Source organism: Branchiostoma floridae, chromosome 5, assembly GCF_000003815.2.
Source record: "Branchiostoma floridae strain S238N-H82 chromosome 5, Bfl_VNyyK, whole genome shotgun sequence".
Taxonomy (NCBI): domain Eukaryota; kingdom Metazoa; phylum Chordata; class Leptocardii; order Amphioxiformes; family Branchiostomatidae; genus Branchiostoma; species Branchiostoma floridae.
This window is the reverse complement of record NC_049983.1, coordinates 22,016,230-22,021,362: the sequence shown is the minus strand read 5'-3', so window position 1 is coordinate 22,021,362 and position 5,133 is coordinate 22,016,230.

Below are 5,133 nucleotides of genomic sequence, written 5' to 3'. Positions count from 1 at the left end.
ATTCTGGTATATATAACATCGCTAGGAACTGTAGCTCAGCTCATACTCACCTACTCATTCGAGACTCCCGTCTGGGTAATGTCGACAGAGACTGCTGGGTACGTAGCCGGATTGGGCTTGTCCCAGGCTATAGCCATGTTGTTTTTCCTGGCAGTACTCAAAGTTGAGAAGGCAGCCATTGCTGTTGCACTGCGCACACTCGTGATACCGGTCACCGTCCTGCTGGACTATCTTATCCTGTCCAAGGTACCGACTGAGCTGAAGTGGGTAGGTTTGTCTCTAGTGTTAGTCGGGACAATCGTAGTCGGCATCTATACTTGGTGGACACATCATGAGGACCAGAAACGCACGGATCTTCTGAAAAGGCTGGATTTTTCTCCTCAGGAAACTGACACTGATTAAATCCGTCTCATGAGGGTTTGGTGTACAATAATACTGACATATCACTAATAATAGTCTATCTATCGGTCGGCCGCAAGGCGGGCGACTGCAAGTCTCCATTGTTTCTTGTCGGCAGCCAGGGTTTTGATCTGCCCCGGTGTAAGTAGGCCGCTTTCGTCCCCCAGCAGCTGCTGTATGTACTGCAGGTAGGACATGGGTTGGCGACCTCGCCTGCGTTTGCCATGTGATGGTAAGTACAGCGAATAGAGACAGGCGGGCTCGTCCTCAGGCATTCGCAGTACGTGACCCAGGTAGTCCAACTGTCTTGACCTTACATGCTCAATCACACCCGATTCTGTTATTATTATCATGAAGGTTTGTTAATCATGGGGCATGATTTGCGAATACGTTCGGTTGATCAGTGCCTTCTTATGGACTGAGGCCGTATGATTAGCGAAGAGTTCGCGATGGGATAATCAGGAGTCGGGGTCAACAACCCGTGATGCTGACCCAACATGGCGGCGCCCACAGATCGGACAGAAGGTGTGTGGCGGTCGGCGATATGAGCCTGGAAACTCCTTTCCAAGCATATTCATTCCACGTAACACGTTCAACAGGTAGGTCTTATAATCCAGGCTCCGTTTTTTTTCTTCGATAACAAGATTTGCGTGAACCTGTGGTTGGGAAGCAGTAAACTAAATCATATCCATTTTACTGGCGCCAAGGAGGTAAATATATATAACCTTCTTGCTAAGTATCGGCTCTAACGGACTTCCCTGACCGGGTAAGACGGATGATATTTTACATAAGTCTCTTGTCCGAGGATCAAGTATACCGGTAAGTAGCCCTCAATTTAAATATATAGCGTCGACTAACGTTATCATGGCTAACCGGTAAGGAACCATGTCAGCATGGACAAAATAAAATGCAAGCTTTGGTCTATTAAAAAGCTGGGGCCAATTACCAATATAATGTAAAGTACCATATACAACATTTGCATGCTTCTTTATGTGATTATGTGAAGAGTTGTTAAGGCATGGACCTTAGGTGTAAGTTCAGAATGCCAGAATAGATTCTCAGTTGCAATGATACCCCCCTCCCCCAAACCTGGAGAGTACTGCATTTACAGGGGGTTCTGGACAAGAAGGGCTCAGCTGTTCAGGGCGGGCGAACTGAAATATTAGCTTAAGCTTAAGTACAGGGACCCCACTCACAACAATCCAAGCAAGGGTTCACATGAAGTATCCACTGTCTATAAAACTGCTTCCAGTCATAATTCCAGAGTATGATACCCTGGGAAAACCTGACCCCAGAGCCGCGCGCAACTGGTTTACCAATCTTTGCCACACACGCCCCCAGAACACCCACCGCCCAACACCCACCTGCTCGACAATCCAGCTGGCCTCAACTATCACTTGCCTTTCAGAGAAGTAAGCGATAGTCAGGTCCCGGGCTGGCATGAAGTGGGGCCAGCTGGTTGGTAGTGCCTAGGTGTGCGGGTGTATAGTTGCGGGCGTGCGTGAAGCAGGCAGGGATCGGTAACTCTTCTTCGTGCCGCTTCTTTGAGTTTGGTTTCCCTGGGTAAGACTATGACTATCTACCATTTTTTACACTGACAGTTCTACCTCATCATGATTGGCTGTTTAAATTTTCTCAGACCATTCATTATTGCTTCAGTTTCATTTTTGGTAAATCTTTCCCCAGGAAATGGGCATCATAATCCAAACTTGCTGCTGTGATGTGGGGCTGTGTGTTTAGGGCAAGGTGCATGCATTGTGCAAAATGCAGAAAAATTCTGTTTTAGCTCCTTGTCAGTGGTTGGTTCAAAATTTCTGTCACAGCCTGCTCAAAAATTGGATCAGAATTGTACAATATTACCTTACCATAAACAAAGCTAAGCTGATGATGAAAACAGCTATTATGCATGATTTGACTGAGGTGGTTGTACATTGAATGGGTATACATAACTGGTATTTCTGGGTGCACCGATCAGTAAAAAATGAAGGAATGGAAAGAAATCAGGTGACAACAGTTAACCAATTAGAAAATGGTTCCGTCTTCTCAGCAAAACATGTAATTTTGATTATGCATGTTGAACAGTCAGCAGTCATGCCAAAACAGAAAAAGGTTGATAAATGTTGAATATACATTTCCTTTCTGCATTGTAGTTGATAATGAAAATAAATTTGTTATTCCAAACTACAATTACAATCTGAACGTATTCTGTAACACTCAAAGAGACCAATACACAATGACATGTAAATGTTTGTCTCACTCTCCATTATTATACTAGTCTGTACTACTATAAGCAGGCCTGGACTTGAACTTGATCCTCTGGACATGAATCGTGGTGTCATCTAGACTGTGGTGTCCTACTGGCCAAACAGTTAGGGTGTTTGGTCCAGAGCGCAGGGGTTCTGGGTTTGAATCCCCTGACATGCCATTCATATTGTGCCTTCGGCACAACACTGATTCACATAACTTTCCTCACTTCACTTTCATGTAACATAGGATAGGATGTTAAAAAAAAAAAAAACTTAATTGGAGGCCCAGTGTTTGAAGAGAGCCACACCTTGGGTATAGTTCTCACCAGACATAGTTCACAGTGGTTAAAATATACAGCGCAATTCACACATTTAGGTTATCAGTGTTACATAATGTATTGCTGAATGGCAGCTGCTCCAGACCCTTCCTATTCAGCCCCACCAATTACAAGCTCCTTGCAATTCAGCTTATGGTGCCAAGAGATCTACTTGTCCGTAATTCAAAACTGTATCTGTTCAATAACATCCTGGACCTGGATTTTCTGTACTACTACTACTAGTACCTGTACCCACCCATGCATGTGCATGGATGTACATGTCCGTATCCAACTTGTATCACACAGGCTTACAGGCTTTCATCAAATGAATTGTATCCAGTCTTCATGTGCACCGAGTGCAGCAGTACAGTCTAAAATTCAAATACCAGACTTTGATGTTGGATAGCTGTTGGTACAAGTTTTGTTTGTTGACACTGTGTATTGTGCATCACCCTGGTCCCATCCCTCCTGCAGGTCAGATCACCATCCCACCCAAGGGAGTAGCTCAAAATAAATCATAGTTCAATTAGAACACTGTTCTAGTTGGTGTCAGCACAATGATAAAATAATTGCGGTCCTCTTAAGTTGCTAAAATCAAACAAATCAAGGAGAGTCTGTAGGACACATTTCTCCGTGAAGTAAATTATGGTGTTTACGGTTTGTTTTAGATGTTTGATACATGGCAAATGTCAGACTAAACTTAAAAATAAACTTGACAGTGCAAAGACTCAGTCCCATACCCAGACAAATATATGTATCTAATTGCTGTTTCCGTTTTATGTTCTTGTTCATCATAACAAAAGGCACTAACCATGAGTACAGTGTACTAGAGCTAACCCAACATCTGCTTGGATCTTTGAGAGCTGTTTCCTTTAATAAGCCACCAAAGGACAGTAAAACAACACCTGCTTCGAGAAAAGGCTGTAAGTGGGGATCAAGACAAGCAGACTGCATCTCTCTATGAATGTTCCACAATTTTCTGAATATAGGAGTGTTCTTTGAAAGTTACAGAGTAAGCAAAACAATGTGCATTATCAGTTTGTCACATAGGTACCATTTGCCAAAGTAGTGTGTCATAGTTATCTACCGAACCGATCGTGAGATACATGTCAAGCTGCAAGGAGCACAAACTCAGACAATTTCAAAACCCCTTGTCACGTCAGCATGTCACCTTCCTTTCCAGGAAGTAATTACAGTATACTGTAACAAGTCACTCCTGCAAGGTCTCAGAGAATATGTGTTCTTATTACCACGTGACCATGAAAAATGGAGGTATAGTTTTTTTTTTTGTCTATCCGTGTGTCCGGATATTTGTTGTCACCATAGCTCGAGAACCTCCAGATGGATTGTGATGATATTTGATATATAGGTAGGGGATGGGAAGACGAAGGTCAAGGTGGGCCCCCTGGTGTGCAACCTCGGTACTGCAGTAGAACTTTGATTTTTCGTATCTTTTGACCTGGACATGCTATGATCTTGATTTTTTGGTGGCAGATAGCTTGTGATGTAGGGAAGAAGTGATGTATGTTTTGGTCCGCTAGCAGCTTTGCTCTGGAAGTGCAGGAGCATTCTGGTCAAAATCTTCCAAGAAGCATAACGGAACATAGGAATGACAGATTTCCATGATATATAGAATGCAGGCATCCTTGGCAGAGATGTATATATTGAAGTGCAAATTATGCAAATTTGAACTTAATCTGCATAATTAATGAAGAAAATCTATATTTAGTGTTTTCCATTATAGGACTCAAATACATGTAACGTGCAGTTTGTGGCAGGTGGAAGATTAGCAGATACAAATTATGCAAATAGCTCCATAATTTGCATAATTAATGTGAAATTGTCATAACTATTCTAAGTACAGTTAAATGATTGGATTGTCAACATTGTTACCTGTGTAACATGTGTAAGTTAGTTAAAGGTGTACATAACCAAGCATAAATTATGCAGATGTGCAAGTCATTTGCATTATAAGAATATTTCATGGAGGTATGAGGTCAGAGGGCCAAAGAAAAACAGTTTCCAGCTTTCACTTTTACAGTTATCTGTCCTTAAAACTTGCAAGCAATTCTGTGCAGTGTGTACAAGTCATGGCCTGGTATCTAACCATGTTATATAACTCCCTAGTCTCTTCTTTTGTATCCTTGCAGATAGGACAAAGGAGACTGGAG